General features: G+C 40.4%; 1 long non-coding RNA gene across 10 annotated transcripts in view; it reads left to right on the top strand.

Annotated features, from left to right (window-relative positions):
- The window catches only part of LOC144308084 (uncharacterized), a 293,749-nt gene that overhangs the window by 208,549 nt on the left and 67,229 nt on the right, over positions 1 to 17,971 (top strand). The window contains exons 5-6 of one of the 10 annotated variants that reach the window (XR_013374726.1): positions 495 to 633; positions 7,726 to 7,908. The exons of the other annotated variants lie outside the window; for them this stretch is intronic. This is a non-coding gene — a long non-coding RNA (uncharacterized LOC144308084). Of the gene's footprint in view, positions 1 to 494; positions 634 to 7,725; positions 7,909 to 17,971 lie in introns of those variants that run through there. 10 annotated transcript variants of the gene reach the window in all.

Genomic DNA, 17,971 nt, shown 5'->3' with positions numbered 1-17,971 from the left:
TGTGAGATGTTGAACTTGGAGGTTTCTTGCTCCCTGGGCCCACTGGAGGGATGAGCTGCCAATTTGGAATTGCTAGCCTACAGCCCTAAGAAACTTAGTATTTGGAGAAAAGAGTCCAGAGGCAAAGTGAGGGAAAGCTGGTCACATCTGCCTACTGTCCTAAAGCTTGCAGCTGTATGACTGACTCATTCTGCATCCCATGGAGCTGAGGACTAGTGCTTATTAGCAATCTCTCAGCAGGAACAGAAGACTGTTTGTCTCTTGTGCTACTGTGTCTAAAAAGATGGGGAAAGACAGGAAACTATAAGCATTTTCTGATGCTGAGTAAATGGATGAACAGAAGACTAACATCCAGAGTATCGTAAGTAAGATGATGGAATAGGAAGTCCTGTGCTCTCCTTCTCCTCACAAACACACCAGTTTAACACAATTTATGAATAAATTCTTTTTTGTTAGAAATCCAAAAACTAACTGAAGAGCTCCTGTATCCCTAGGTGAACATAAAACCACATTCACTAAGGCCAGTAGGAAGACATGGGATACCCTCTTACCAAAGTCCCTGCATCTAGCACAGTTGCCATGTGATCAAGAAGAGACTCCCTAAGATCCAGATTCTTCCAAGGGAAGGAGGAGGTAGGTTTCTGCATCCAGTACCCCAAATTTTCTAAAGAAACTCTCTAGGAGTCTTACTTCTGTCTTGCCAGATGTGGAGCTCTGATAGGTCCAGTGCAGTTTATCCATCTAGGGGAGATGGAGAAGATAGTTTAGACTGGTAGATGCCATAGTTCCAAAGTCCCTGGCTCAGCAGAATGAGTGTTAAAAAACATAGTTTTCTTCTCCCTGGGGAAGGAAAAAGTTAGTAGAAGTTCCCAGAATCTCTGGCCAGGTTGATTGGTGAGAGTCTTCTTCTGTATGAGGCCAGTTTGTGAAGACTAGCAGAGGTACTTGCTTTGTCTATTGTGCAGACACCAACAGAGAGTGAAAGAAAATAAAGAATTGAGCAAAGATGTTTTATTTTTTTAAAAGATTTTCATTATTTACTCATGAGAGACAGAGAGAGAGAGAGAGAGAAAGAGAGAGAGAGGCAGAGACGCAGGCAGAGGGAGAAGCAGGCTCCATGCAGGGAGCCTCACATGGGACTCAATCCCACGTCTCCAGATCATGCCCTGGGCCAAAGGCAGCGCTGAGCCACCTGGGCTGCCCTGAGCGAAGATGTTTTAAACAAAGGAACATGATAAAGCTGACCCTAATGGAGTTATATGATTTACCTTAAAGAATTCAAAATAATTATCATAAAGCTGTGCACTGAGGTCAAGAAAACAATACATGAACAGAGTGAGAATTTCAACAAATATAAAAAAAAGTACTAAATGAAATCATGGAGCCCCAAAACAACTGCACTGAAAATTTTGCTAGCAGGGCTCAACAGCAGACTATATCAAGCAGAAGAAACAGAAAACTCAAGCAAAAGTCACTGAAAATAATTAAGTCAGAGGAGCAATAAGATTTTTAAAAATGAAAAATAACGATGAAAGCTTAAGGAACTTATGAGAAACCATAAAGAAGAGCAATATATACATTATGGGAGTTCCAGAAGGGAAAGAGAAGAGAAAGAGAAGAGAAGAGAAGAGAAGAGAAGAGAAGAGAAGAGAAGAGAAGAGAAGAGAAAGAAGAGGAGAAGAGAAGAAGAGAGAGAAGAGAAAAAGGACGAGAAAGTTCATTCTAAAGATAACTGAAAATATCCAAGTTCTGCAGAAGGAAATGGACATCCAGATCCAAAATGCCCAAAAGAGGGATCCCTGGGTGGCGCAGCGGTTTGGCGCCTGCCTTTGGCCCAGGGCGCGATCCTGGAGACCCGGGATCGAATCCCACATCGGGCTCCCGGTGCATGGAGCCTGCTTCTCCCTCTGCCTGTGTCTCTGCCTCTCTCTCTCTCTCTCTCTCTCTATGTGACTATCATAAATAAATAAAATTAAAAAAAAAAAACAAAATGCCCAAAAGACAACAAATAAGATGAACCCCAAAACATCCACACTGAGACACTTTATAATCAAATTGTCAAAAAGCAAAGACAGAGAGTATTTTGAAAGCAGGCAAAGAAAAGTGACTTGTCATATACAAGGAAACTCCTTAGGCTATGAACATATTTTTCAGCAGAAACCTTGCAGCCCCCAAAAAAGAGTGGAATGATTATGCAAAACCCTGAAGGAAAAAGCTGCTAAGAAACACAAAACTATCCCACATAAAACTGTCTTTCAAAAATGAAAAAGAGATAAAGATTTTTTCAAATAAGCAAAAGCTGAGAAACTTCATCACCACAAGACCTGCCTTACAAGAAATGCTAAAGAGAATTTTTCAAGTTGAAATGAAAGGATGCTAACCAACAACATAATAGCATAAGAATGTATGAGACTCATTGGTAACGTTAAATATATAGATGGATACAGAATACTGTATTATTCTAATAGTGGTAGATAAATCACTTTTAATTTTATTATAAAGGTTACTACAAAAGCATTAAAAATAGTTATAACTAAAATATGTTTAAAATACATAATATAAATAGATTTCAATTATGACAACAATAACATAAAGTGTTACTGTGAGAAATTAAAGTGTAGAGTGTATATGATTGAATTGAACTTGTTATCACTTAAAATAGACTGTTATAAGATATTTTATGTAAGCTCCAAGGTAACCACATACACACAAATACTTATAGATGTTATACAAAAAAAGAAAGAAAGGAATCAAAGCCTATCAATGCAAAAAAATCAATAAAGCACAAAGGAAGACAGCAAGAGAGGAAAGGATAGATGAACTCCAAGACTAACAGAAAACAATGAGCAGAATGGCAACAATGAATCTTCCCTATCAATAATTACATTAAATGTAAGAGGATTAAACTGCAATTAAAAGACAGAGTGGAAAAAAAAGACATAGAGTGGCTAAAATGGATAAGAAAAATAAGACCCAACTATATGTATTCAACGAGAAACTCACTTTATATTTAAAGACACACATAGGCTGAAAGTGAAGGTATGGGAAAAGGTATTCCATGCAAATGGTAACCAAAAGAGAGCAGGAGTGTCTATACTTACATAAGGCAAAATAGACTTTAAAGTAAATCTGTTATAAGAGATAAAGAAGGATATTATATAGTGACAAAAGGATTTAACTGCCAAGAAGATATAATTATAAATTATATGTACCCACATCAAAGCACCTAAATATGGATAGCAGACATTGATATAACTAAAGGGAGAAATAAACAACAATACAATAATAGTAAAAGACTTCAGTACCTCACCTTCAATAATAGACCATCCAGATAGAAGACAAATAAGTTAACAGAGACTTTGAGCAACGCTATAGATCAAATGGACCTAACAGATATATACAGAACATTTCACCCAAAAGCAGTAGAATAAACATTTTTCTCAAACACATGCAGACCTTTCTCTAGGATAGATCACATGTTAGATCACAAAGCAAGTCTTAACAAATTTAAAAAGAGTGAAGTCATACCAAATATCTCTTCTGACCACAATGGAATGAAACTAGAAATCAATAGCAGAAAGAAAACTGGAAAATTCACAAATATGTGGAAGTTAAACAGTATGCTTCTGAAAAAGCATTGCGTGAAAGAAACAAGTCAAAAGTAAATTAGAAAATATCTCAAGGCAAATGAAAACAGAACCACAATATACCAAAACTTATGGGATGCAACAAAAGCAGTACTAAGAGAGAAGTTCATAGCAATAAATGCTTACATTTTAAAAAGTGCAAGGTATCAGGTAAACAACTTTATACCTCAAGGATCTATAAAAGGAAAAACAAACTAAGCCTAAAGTTAGCGTAAGGAATGAAATAATACAGATTATAGCAGAAATCAATGAAATAGAAAATAGAAAAAAAAGCAAACATCAACAAAACTGAGTTGAGTTTTTTTGAAAAGATAAATGAAATTAACAAACCCTTAGCCAGACTAAGAAAAAAGGAAAGAAGTAAATAAAAACAATTAGAAATATAAGAAGAGATATTACAACTGATGTCACAGAAATACAAAAGATCATAAGAAACTACTATGAACAGTTAAATGTCAACAAACTGGATAACCTGGAAGAAATGAATAAATTCCTAGAAACACACAACCTATCAAGACTCTATCATGAAGAAACAGAAAGTCTGAACAGATTTGTAACTAGTATGGAGATTGAACTGGTAATTTAAAACCTCCCAACAAAGACAAGGTCAGGAGCAGATTGTTTTACTGGTGGATTCTACCAAATATTTGAAGAATTAATGCCAATTCTTCTTAAACTCTTCTGAGAAATGGAAGAGGTGAGAACATTTCCAAACCCATTTTATGAGGCATAATTATCATGATACCAAAGCCAGACAAACACATCTTAAGAAAATAACAGGCCAATATGCCTGATGGATATAAATGCAAAAATCTTCAGCAAAATACTAGCAACTCAAATTCAGCAGCACGTTAAAAGGATCATACACCATGATCAAGTGGGATTTATCCCTAGGATATAAGGATGGTTCAACATATGCAAATCAAATATTGTAGTACAACACAGTAGCAGAATAAAGTATAAAAATCACATGATCATCTCAACACAGGCAGGAAAAACATTTGAGAAAATTCAACCCCCTTTCATGAGAAAAGCTCTCAATAAACTGGAATAGAAGAAAAGTACTTCAATATAATAAAGACTATATATGAAAAACCCACAGCTAAAACATCATACTCAATGGTGAAAAATGGAAAGATTTCCTCTAAGACCAGGAACAAGACAAAGGTGTCCACTCTTGCCATTTCTATTTAGTGTAGTACTGGAAGTCCCAGCCATTTAATTAGGCAACAACAACAAAAAGGCATCCAAATAGAAAGGAAGAAGTAAAAGTGTCCTTATTCTCAGATGTTTGATCTCATATACAGAAAACCCTGATGACTCCATAAAATAAAAAAAACTGTTATAAACTAATGAGCAAATTCAATAAAGTTGCAGGACACAAAATCAACATACAAGAATTAGTTGAATTTATATATACCAACACTGAACTATCTGAAAAGAAAACTAGTAAAACATTCCATTTCCAATAGCATCACAAATAATAAAATACTTAGGAATAAACTTAACTAAGGAAGTAAAAGACTTGTATACTGAAAACTACAATGCATTGAAAAAAATTAGGGGTAGCAGGCTGACTCAGTTGGTAGAGCATGTGACTCAATCTTGGGGTTGTTAGTTTAAACCCCTTGTTGGGCATTGAGATTACTTTTTTAAAAAGAAATAAACAGAAATATCACAGAAGAAGGCATAGACATGGTCAACAAGCACATGAGAAAATGCCCCGCATCACTTTCCATCAGGGAAGACAAATCAAAACCACAATGAGATCCCACCTCACACCAGTGAGAATGGGGAAAATTAACAAAGAAGGAAACCACAAATGTTGGAGAGGATTTGGAGAAAGGGGAACCCTCCTGCACTGTTGGTGGGAATGTGAACTGGCGCAGCCACTCTGGAAAACTGTGTGCAGGTTCCTTAAAGAGTTAAAAATAGACCTGCCCTATGACCCAGCAATTGCACTGCTGGGGATTTACCCCAAAGATACAGATGCAATGAAACGCCAAGACACCTGCACCCCGATGTTTCTAGCAGCAATGTCCACAATAGCCAAACTGTGGAAGGAGCCTCGGTGTCCATCGAAAGATGAATGGATAAAGAAGATGTGGTTTATGTATACAATGAAATATTCCTCAGCCATTAGAAACGACAAATACCCACCATTTGCTTCAACGTGGATGGAACTGGAGGGTATTATGCTGAGTGAAATGAGTCAATCGGAGAAAGACAAACATTATATGGTCTCATTCATTTGGGGAATATAAAAATTAGTGAAATGGAATAAAGAGGAAAGGAGAAAAAATGAGTGGGAAATATCAGAGAGGGAGACAGAACATGAAAGACTCCTAACTCTGGGAAATGAACTAGGGGTGGTGGAAGGGGAGGTGGGCAGGGGGTGGGGGTGACTCGGTGATGGGCACTGAGGTGGGCACTTGACGGGATGAACACTGGGTGTTATTCTATATGTTGGCAAATTGAGCACCAATTAAAAAAAAAAAAGAAAAGAAACTGACCCCGGTATTACACATACACGAAAATCAACTCAAAATGGGTTACAGACTTAACTTGAAACTGTAAAACTTTTATAAGATAACATAGGGGGAAAGCTTCATTGGTCTTGACAGTGATTTCATGAATATGACACCAAAAGCACAGGCAACAATGCCAAAAATAAACAAATGAGACTACATCAAACAAGAAAGCTTCTGTGCATCAGATGAAACAATCAACAGAGTGAAAAGACAAGCAACAAAATAGAAGAAAGCATTTGCAAACTGTACCTCTGACAGGAGATTAGTCTCCAAAATATGTAAAAAACCTCCACAACTCAATAGCAAAACAAAATAAAACAAAACAGACAACAACAAACACCCTAATAACTATTTAAAAATGGGCTAAGGACTTGAAAGGACATTTTTCAAAGGAAGACATACAAATGGCCAACAGGTATATGAAAAATGCTCAACATCACTAATCATCATGAAAATGCAAATCAAAATCACAATGAGATATCACTTTGCACCTGTTAGGATGGCTTTTATCAAGAAAGCTAAAGACAGTGAATGTTGGCAAGGAGGTGGAGAAATTGGAAGTCTTGCACACTGTTGGTGGGAATGCAAAATGGTACAGCTGCTATGGAAAACAGTATAGGTTTCTCAAGAAATTTAAAAAAGAACTATCATATGATTTAGCAATCCCACTTCTGGGCATTTATCCAAAAAATTGAAACCAAGATCTCAAGAAGATATTAGCACTGCCTTGTTCATTGCAGCAATATTCATAATCGCTAAGAGGTGGGAACAACCTAAATGTCCACTGACGAATGGATAATGAAAATGCATATGCATACAGCAGAATACTATTCAGCCTTTAAAAAGAAGGAAATTCTCCAATATGCAACTACATAGATGAACCTTGAAGGCATTATGCTAAAAGTGAAATAAAGCAGTAACAGAAAAAAAAAAAAAAAACAAATACTGGGACGCCTGGGTGGCTCAGTGATTGAGCGTCTGCCTTCTGCTCAAGGTGTGATCCCGGAGTTGCGGGATCGAGTCTCACATCGGGCTCCCTGCATGTAGCCTACTTCTCCTCCCTTTGCCTATGTCTCTGCCTTTCTCTGTGTCTCTCATGAATAAATAAATAAAATCTTAAAAAAAAAGAAAAAAAATACTGCATGATTCCAATTATGTGAAGTATCTGAAATAGTTAAATTCATAGAATCAAAGGATTGAATAGTGATTGCCAGGACTGAAGAGAGGAATAAATAGGGAGCTACCGATCAAGGGGCTTAAAGTTTCAGTTAAGCAAGACGATTAAGCTTTAGAAATCTACTGTACAACATTGTACCTGTAGTCAACAATAATACATTATACACTTAAAACTTTGTTGAGAAGATAGATCTCATTATAAGTGTTCTTATCACAATAAAATGTTTTTATTTAAAAGACTGACATCCAATAATATGAATACTAGGCTAGCATTGAGTGTCTATAATATGCTAAATGCTTTTATCGCTTTGTCTTAATTATATCCAAAAAGCATCCATGCAAGGTACAGATTTATTATTCTCATTTTGCAGATATTTAAATCAAGACCAGAGAGATTGGGGATCCCTGGGTGGCTCAGCGGTTTAGCGCCTGCCTTTGGCCCAGGGTGTGATCCTGGAATCCCAGGATCAAGTCCCACGTCAGATTCCCTGCATGGAGCCTGCTTCTCTCTCTCTCTCTCTCTCTCTCTCTCTCTCTCTCTGTCTATCATGAATAAATAAATAAAATCTTAAAAAAAAAAGACCAGAGAGATTAAGTTACTTTCCCAAGTCATAAGGCTAATAAGTGGTCAGAGTGGGGATTAGAACCTAGGTCTGACTGGTTCGAAGGCCCTTGCCGTCCTGCCTGTGGTATCCCCTAGAACTTTCTTGCTGTGATGCTTGGGGTCCAGTACCTGGAGCCTTGCTCTGCCCTAGGTAACTGAGAGGAAACCACTGGGTAAGGCAGGAAGTAGGAAGAGCCTAAGCTGTGAGCTGACCTCAGCCTCACCACTCTGCCCTTTCTAAACCTCCAATGGCACAAATAGGAGCCTAGGTCCAAACTTAAAACCTGTGAATCCTGTAGATTGCAAAGAGTAAGGTCTACATCATGCAGTGACACTTCCGTTATTCCAAGGTCACCTAAGAGAATCAAAGCTATCAACCTCAGAAAGGCCTCTGAAGAGCTGAAATAATCCTACGTCTCCTGCCCTTTCTTTGCCAGAGAGCCCTGCAGGCTCTGCACACAGTCTGTCTCTCTTACACTCACATGTCTAACAAGCTCTGCTGCCAAGTCTTTCTGCCTATAGCACATAGAAGCAGCACATTAGAAAGAGAGGACCAGAGCTACTAGAGATGAGGCTGACAGACATTAGAAATGGCCACTGACAGTGAGGATGGAAGCAGCAATACAGTGCAAAGCAGGTTCAAATGCAAGAAGTTTAGCCATTTGGATTGTTTATTGCAGGAATGAAAAGTATAACGATGCTAGATACATGAGATATTCCTGGACTTCCTTTGCCAACTGAATTTCCAGATTACCTCTAGAAAGAGCTGGGCCTATCCTTTTGGACCTGAGCACTTTGCTCAAGACTTGAGAGTGTTAGGGTACAAGGGGAAGAAATCCTTTGCCATCTTTCTTTCATGGGGATTTACTACTGATCCACTGTTAAGAGGACAGTGAACTGCAATGCTGACTGAAGCAAGGTTGAGTGATGACTTCTCATTCCTTAATTCAATCCAATATTTGTTTTTTTTAAAGATCTTATTTATTTATTCATGAGAGACACACAGAGAGAGGCAGAGACATAGGCAGAGGGAGAAGCAGGCTCCCTGCAGGGAGCCCGCTGCGGGACTCGATCCCAAGACCCTGGTATCACAACCTGAGCCGAAGGAAGACACTCAACCACTGAGCCACCCAGGTGTCCCTCAATCCAATATTTGAATATAGCACTTAATGAGGAAGTCAAAATTGCCTTAGCTAGATATGAGAATAGGGAGGTAAACTAAGTACCTTCTTGCCTCAGTCAGGAGCAGGACTGGCCACTAGGCCAATAGCTTAATGTAGTGGATTCAATAGTGTCCTCTCAAAATTCATGTCTGCCTAAATGTGTGAATGTGGTCTTATTTGGAAATAGGGTCTTTGCAAATGTAATCAGTTAAGATGAGATCGTACTAGATTAGGGTAGACCCTACTCCAATAACTGGTGCCCTTCTAAGAAGAGAAAACAGAGGGACACCCAGGTGGCTCAGCGGTAGAGCATCTGCCTTTGACTCAGGGCATGATCCCGGCATCCAGGATCGAGTCCCACATCGGGCTCCTGTGGAGAGCCTGTTTCTTCCTCTGCCTGTGTCTCTGCCTCTTTCTCTCTCTTTCTCTCATGAATAAATAAATAGAATCTTTTTTAAAAAAGAGAGAGAGAGAAAACAGACACCCAGATATAGGATTGCCAGCAGCCACCAAAAGCTAGGAAGAGTCAAGGAATGATCCTCTTCTACAGCCTTCAAAGAGACCATGATCCTGCTGATGCCCTGATTTAAGATTTCTAGTTTCCAGAAATGTAAAAGAATAAATTTCTGTTGTTTTATGCTGCCCAGCTTGTGACATTGTGTCTAGGAAACTAATACAGCCTTTTGCAAATCAGTGCTGAGTCCAAACAATACTAGCAAAGGATTCCTGAGAGTTAAACCAATTTGGACCACTAGTTAGGATGGCTTTTAAGTTTACAACTTTGAGACACCTCCACCAAAACATGGCAAGTATATACTATAAAGAGACAATTTAAAAGGCACAGGTGCACTAAAAAAGTAAAATAAATATCTCAATGGACCAAAAATGGAACATAAACGTATCTATTAGATGGGAATGAAGCCACAGGCAGCTGAGGTCTGGATCTAGACATGGAGACAATCAAATATTCTGCTCTTACAGGGTAATGAGGAGACTGGGTTTTACTGCTTGAAATCAGATCTTGGTGTGGTGCTTCCCCATTCATAGAAGGGTTTATAAATGTTACAACCACCCTCTGACTGGAGCTATGGTTCACATCCAGCTGCAAACCTAAGGATGTAGGATGAAACAAACACAGGACTTGGTTCAAGCTGCATGTAAACCTGGTGGCATTCCCCAAATCACAGAAGCATGGAGGCCTTGACCCACAAACTTAAGACCCAATTCTCAACTGGGGCCCTAGGGTGCTAGATGGAGGTATTAGCGAGACTGCTAAGCAGGAAACGATGTGGACAGAGAAAGAAGGAAATGCACAACTACATGAGATAAGCCAAAATTTCAAAACACATGAGGAAACCTATACTATAAGTGTTAACTAAAAAAACAAAAACAACATTATTCAGCCATTAGAAATGACGAATACCCATCATTTGCTTTGACGTGGATGGAACTGAAGGGTATTACGCTGAGTGAAGTAAGTCAATCAGAGAAGGACAAACATTATATGGTTTCACTCATACGGGGAATATAAAAAAAATAGTGAAAGGGATTATAAGGGAAAGGAGAGAAAAATGAGTGGGAAATATCAGAGATGGTGACAGAAAATGAGAGACTCCTAACTCTGGGAAACGAACAAGGGGTAGTCGAAGGAGAGGCGGGTGGGGGGCTGGGGTGACTGGGTGACGGGCACTGAGGGGGCACTTGACGGGATAAGCACTGAGTATTATACTATATGTTGGCAAATCGAACTCTAATAAAATAATATACAAAAAATAAATAAAAAATGAACCAACCCTCAGGAGATGAATTTGCTCCTGACAAAATGAGAATAATAGTACAGCCTGAAAATGACTCAATAAAAGATATGCTTAGGATGCTCAAAGAGATGAAGAAATAACACCCATTAAAAAAAAACAACAAAAACAAAAAACCCCATATACCAAACAAGGCATAAATGAAATAAGAACGACTAGATATGAAAAAGAACCCATTAGAAATTATGCAAGTTTCTGCATCTATTATGCTCTTCCTGCATTAAAAGATCTCTAAGATGCTAGATCTAGCTCACCTAATCCAGCAGCCCCCGTATGTCACCTTCTTACTAGCATTTATCTTTATTTATCTTTTTCTTGCCTAGATCCTCTTTTGCTCTGCAGACTCCTTAATTTGTGGCTAGAGCTGATTAAGGAACAGGTAACCAAGTAGCTAATCTATAAGAGTTGGTGAAACATCGCCAGATGCATTGGATATAGGATGCCAATTTACTCACACACAGTCACTCAGTGTCTTTATATTGTCCCTTAGCCTGCCCTTCATTCTTTATGCATCCCCCCCACGCTCCCTGTCCCATGTGCATTCCTCAAGATCCCATTCTCTAACATGTGAACTACCTCTCACCTGAAGGATCCATGTGCATTCCTTGCCCACTAATAGGAGTTCTACAGTCCCCAGGGTATAGTGACTAATTTCACAAGTTCCCTTTCATTTACTCATTTACACACTTTCCAAAGACCTGTGGTTCTCAAAATGTGGTACCTAAACCAGCAGCATGACCATCTACCTGGAAACTTGTTAGAAATGCAAATTCTCATCCCCAACCCTAGACTTACTGAATCAGAATCTCTGGGGGTGGCACCCAGCAGTTTCTGTTGTAACAAACCCTTGGATGATTCTGATGCATGCTTACATTTGAGAATTGCTGCTATAGACATTTGTGTAAAGGTGCTCACGGTGTGCCAGGTACTGTGCTAGGTGCTGGGCATGCCATCTTTCTTGGTGTTATAGCTCTTTTTCCGAAGCCCTCCATGGAATCACATAGGAGATTTGGGGACTTGCAAAGCAGTGGGCAAATGATCAGTATGGCCTGGACTAAGCAAAGAGAAGGAAAGAACAACATTTCTGTGGCTGACAGATCTGAGAGGAAAGAGAAGGACTATTAAAGGCACTTGTCCAAAGCTGGGTAACAGATGTAATGATTGTAGCCTAAGATCAATAAACAGAATCATGCAGGAGCTGGGCATCCTGTCAAATAAATCCACGAGCCCCTAAAGCCTGGTTCTGGAGAGGCAATGGAAAAGAATGTGATACGTTTCCTGATGCCAAGTGAAGTTAAAATGTGTCAGGGATCCATACGTGCTAAATAATCCCTCTTGGGATCCCTGGGTGGCACAGCGGTTTGGCGCCTGCCTTTGGCCCAGGGCGCAATCCTGGAGACCCGGGATCGAATCCCACATCGGGCTCCCGGTGCATGGAGCCTGCTTCTCCCTCTGCCTATGTCTCTGCCTCTCTCTCTCTCTCTCTCTGTGTGTGACTTTCATAAATAAATAAAAAAATTAAATAATCCCTCTTGACCAACACTGATTTAGCAGTTGGCCAAATAGAGGGCATTTGCCGAGTTGCTGTTCTGGGGATGCAGAAATGAGATCAACCATGGTCCTTTCCCACCAGTGGCTCATGGTAACATGGGGGAAGACACAGAACCATTGCCTGTGATAGAATCAGGAAACATACTCCAAGAGAGGGTTGTAGGGACCCTCAGTTTCTGCTGGAAGGGATTGGGGAAAGCTTTTCCAGAGGAGATGACGTTTGGAGGATGGCTGGGAATGCCAGACAGAAAGGATGTGAGAATTTACCAAGCAGAGGGGAAGAGCAGAAAGTTTGGGATGGCCACGGTAGTAAAGTAGGTGGCAGCAAATTGCAGAGGACCGAAGTAGGTGGGGATGGAACAGATTATGGCTCTGGATTTCATCCTATAGGTGATGGGGAGTCATTGATATTTCAAAGCAGAAGGGTGACCTTGGCAGACTTGGCATGTTAAGTCACGTTGGGGACTGTGTGAACGATGGTGCTGAAAAGGAGGCAGTGAGTCCAGGAGGCCCATCAGGAGGCTGTGTGAACAGAACTGGGAAAAGTTGGTATGGGTTATTGGCCCCAGCACAGAATGAAGAGAATGGATGGAAAGTTCCTCTCAGGACCAGGTTCTCTGCTGGGCTTTGGGGAGTATAAGATGAACCCAACAGCCCCTTCCCTCAAGAGCTTGGCATGTGGAAGGAAGCCTAAGACAAGTACATGAGACAAGGGAAAGTGACTTCTTTCACTTTAAACGGTGTACTAGCTTCCTATAGTTTCTGAAACAAGTGACCACAAACTTAGTGGTTTAAAGCAACACAAACTTATCATCTTACATTTCTAGAGGTCAGAAGGCAGAAAGGGTTTGGCAGGATTGCGTTCCTTCTGGAGGCTCTAGGGAAGAATCCATTTCTTTGCCTTTTCTAGCTCCTAGAGGTGCCCACATTCCTTGGCTCGTGGCCCCACATCACTCCACTTCTGCTTCTTTCATCATATCTCCTTCTCTGATGCCGACCTTCCTGCATCCCTCTTACGAGGACCACATGATTACATTTAAGGCCAATCCAGAAAATCCAGGATGATTTCTCCATATCAAGATCCTCAAGTCAATCACATTTGCAAAGTCCCTTTTGCCATGTCAGGTAACATCTTTCCAGGTTCTAAGGATTAGAACATGGACAGCATTGGGGGGCCATTGTTCAGCCACGGTGAGAAGGGTTCTTATGTTTTCATGAGTAAATGATGATGATAAGGCCATTTTCTCTTGAGTCTTGCTATTTGCCATGTATTTTCACCTTTAACTCTTGCAGGGACTCTAAGAGGGTATGTTCCATCCCTATCCTTTCAGTTGCCAAAACAACCCAGCGAGGAAGTGGGGGACGTGAGAGAAGCTTCTATTCTCAGTGTTATACCTTCTCCTTCCATGTTGGTTCGTAAACAAATGACTGCTTTTGTTACAGGGATCTATGTTAATGTTTCATCTTCTGCATTTCTTTTTTTGAAAATAGCTGTAGTGTTTTTGCAGAAAAAAATGACACATGCCCATTTTGAAACTGCAAACAATACTGAAAGTACAAAGAAAAATTAAAATCACACCCAAATCTCTTTTCCCAAGGATAACTATTGTTAACATTTGGTGAACATTCTCCAAGCTGCTGTCTACACATCATAAATAAGCCATTCTATAAAGCACTTTATCTCCACTCTGCATCATGCATATCTTTCCATGTCACTACTTGTCAACTCCTCAAAACAGGCTTGCTGAGTCAAAGGCTGTGCACATTGTACATGTTAATACACATTGCCAAACAGCTCACAAAATATATTATTTTACACTCTTTACCAGAAGTGCAAGACCTTCACCAGTTTAGTCAATCTTTTAAATCTTTGGCAATTTGGTGAAAAACAACATCCTTTCTTGGCATTGCTTTGACTATGATTGATAGCATCTTTCCACGTATTTATTGGCCATCTATATTTATTCTGTTGGGGAACAGTCTACTCAGGGCCTTTGCCTATTTTTCTATTGGGATGTTTGCTCTTTTCATTATGGATTTGTAAGAGCTCATTGTAGAGAGGGCTGTAAAGCCTGTGTCAGATCTGTTGCAAATATTTGTCTCACATTGATATATATATGATTTTGTTTATGGCACTATTCCACGTAGAAGGTTTCCATTGATATACAATCAAATTCATAACCTTTTTCTCTATGACTTCAAGGTTTTCTGTCATGTTTAGAAAAACCTTTCCTAACCCAAGATGATAATTTCTATAACGAGAAGAGCTCCATGTGTTCTTCTTGTACTTTTATGGCTTCATATTTAACATTTAAGTCTTTGACACACCTGGAGTTTATTTTAGTGTAAGGAGTGAGGTAGACATGTGACTCTATACTTTTCTAAATAGCTATCACCATCCTTTCAACACTGATTTGAAATAGCACCTATATCATATACTAAACTTGCTTATATACGTGGGTGTATTTTTGGACTTTCTCCTCTAATCAATTGATCTGTTTTTCCCCTGTACAGGAACTTTATAATATGCTTCCCTAGCTGGTAGGAAGAGTTTGTCCTCATGGCTCTTTTTTCTGAATATTCTTGCCATGTGCTTATTCTTCTAGATGACCTTTTGAATAGTTTTATCCAGTTCTGAAAATCCTTTTAGAATTTTTATTGAGATTTTATTGAATTTATAGATCAATTTATGGGTAATTGGTGTATTTTCAATATTGGATTTTCCTATCTAGGAACAAGGCAGGTTTTTCCATTTACCCAGGTCTTCCTTAATGCCCCTTTGTAGAGCTTTGTAGTTGTATTTCCTACAATTGCTGTGACAAATTGTCATGACCTGAGTGGTTTAAAACAACCCAGATTTATTCCATCACAGTTCTGGAGACCAAAAGTCCAAAATTCATATCTCCAGGTCAAAATCAAGGTGTCAGCAGCGCTACAGTCCTTCCAGAGGCTCCAGGGGAGAATCTGTTCTTTGTCTCTCACAGCTTCTAATCTAAAGCTTCCAGCAGTCCTTGGCTTAGGGCTACCTCACACAGGTGTCTGCCTCCATGGTCACATTGCCTTCTCCTCTGTATGACTGTGTCATTCTCTTTCTGCCTCCCTCTTAAAGCGATACATGTGATTGCATTTTGTCCCACCCAGATAATCTAGGATAATCTCCCATCTCAAGATCCTGAACTTAATCACATTTGCAAAGATGCTCTTTCCATATAAGGTTACACTTAGGTTCCAGATTGGGGACCATTTTTCAGCCCATAACACTACTTTTCCTTACCACTTAGGTTGTGAAGCAGTGTATTCTCGTGGCTGTAACTCTTCTTTCTACATCTACTAATCTACCTTTTATTAATGAAATAAATAAAATTAATTATTTGATTGATTTCTACTTGAGCTAGCAATGTGAGCAAGGAGAAGGTCTTGAAGGAAGGTACTGTGGAGCAGAGGACAGTTAACACTTTGTCAGGACTCGACCTAAAGATCTGACTCCTTGACTCCTGAATTCATAAGCCTAGAGGTCTCATCCTCTGCTCTAGTTTTGAGAGTCATTTTCTCAATTGCCTCTGAAAGTGATACCTTAACTTGAATTCATTGAACACATATTCATGTTTGCATATGTTGAGTAAACAGGGAATTGTGCAAAAAGATTCCCCAACTTGTGCCCTTACTCTAGGATGACCCCTTAAAACAGTATTCATTGCCAGCTTGGGAGGCAGCAGGCAGCATGGCAAGGTGACTGAGCTTAAAGTTAAGAAAGCTGAATTTTGACCTAGCTCTATTCCTGCCAGCTGGATGTGACCAATCACTTAGCCTCTCTGGGCCTCACTCTTTGAATGAGGATATTGATATATGTGTTGCCCTCCTCACAGGGCAAGAGGCCAAGCATGCATGCCCTTTACCTACCTGCAAGAGTATGGCTTGTGCAGGATGAACACTGATGGCCATCGGACTGTGTACTCCAGGGTGGCACATAGTGGATGGGCCCGAAATCTGAGCAGGCCCTGTAGGAGGAATCAGGTCCCAGGGAGACATCAAGGCAGGCATGTGTTCAAATACGTGTGTTCACTTACCACCCCACCTCTTAGCCACCTGGGGCCTGGTAGCTGAGAGAACTGCCATGTTGAGCCTTATAAGTGAATATAAAATAGATAAATTCATATTGATATGACAACTGTGGGAGAGATTTTGCTCATGTTTGCTTTGTTGCCTAGGGTTTTCTTGTAGCCAACTTCAAGATCTCAGACAATTTCTATATTCTTTCCCATCTTTCTCTACCTCCCCAGAGAGGTGGGAGTGGTAGATGGAAATTACGGAAAGTCTACATTCCTTGGGAAAATTAGTCAGTTTGGGTTTTTTGGAATAAATCTGAGTCCTGAATGAACATATTGTTAATGTGGTATCGAGGAGAAAGTAGAAAGAAAAATCACATACTGTGTCCTGTCTTGAATTCCTCTGCCCCACTGAGATAGGACATCTGGGACCTCAGTCCCAAATTTCTCTAGAGTTTTGCCCTGATGCTCCCATGAGCGCATATAAGGGCTGCCTCCCCCACTCCAAGCCCAGTGCCCCTAATGTTCTTCTTCCTACCTTGACCCCTACCTGCATCCTTCCCTTGTCCTGGCCTGGCCTCTGCACTCACTGAGAAATCACCACAGTGCCCTTAATAGCACATGGCTTCAACATCTGTGGAGAATGGTAGTGAGGAGAACAGAAGTACTGGGGTGCTGAAAATCACACACACTCAGGACCCATTGCCCACAGAGCATGCATTATGCCAGGGATATGATCCATATCATCCCCAGGCTGAGTTTCCAGAGGTCTCTAAGATCACCCAGTAAGCTGCCCAAGGCAGATGTATTCCTGGTTGCCTACCTCACCCTCACTTACTGCCATCCTCCATCCACACACATACCAATGTGCCTTCAGCCCACTGCCCCCATGGGTGCTCTGTCTGTGCAGAGCATGAAGTTACTTTCTTCCCATTTGAGTGAACCTTGGCATCAGCCAGCTTTCTCTGTGTTATGTGATGATTTATGTCACCCACCTAGGGTAGACTTGTCCCTTGCCTATTTTGTTCAGATCCCTGGCCCAGAAGAGCAAAGTGAATCAAGTAGAATGTCCTCAAAGATATTGTTGTTCCCCTGACTACTGCTGACGAAAATCCAAGAACCCATAGTTTGTGCAATCTTCTCATTCCTTAAATGGGGAGACTGAGGCACAGGGAGGTCAGATCTCCAATCCTCAGCAGGATTGAATCCAAGTCTCTTGATTTCCAGTCCTGTTCTCTCTCCACTCCACCACTCTACTTGCCTTTTGTACACGTGGCTGAGAGGGCCAGCCTTCCTCAACTTACCACTCTCAAAATAACTTTGACAAGAACTCCGATTTCACAGCCATGTCAATGTGGGCGTGAAGGGTGGCTGAACAGTGGCATCTCTGACTGCATGGGGGTCAGCCTATAGCAGCGGGGCTCAGAGCCAACAGCTGC

This window comes from Canis aureus, chromosome X (assembly GCF_053574225.1).
Source record: "Canis aureus isolate CA01 chromosome X, VMU_Caureus_v.1.0, whole genome shotgun sequence".
NCBI classification, from domain to species: domain Eukaryota; kingdom Metazoa; phylum Chordata; class Mammalia; order Carnivora; family Canidae; genus Canis; species Canis aureus.
This window is presented reverse-complemented; position numbering and strand designations above follow the sequence as displayed.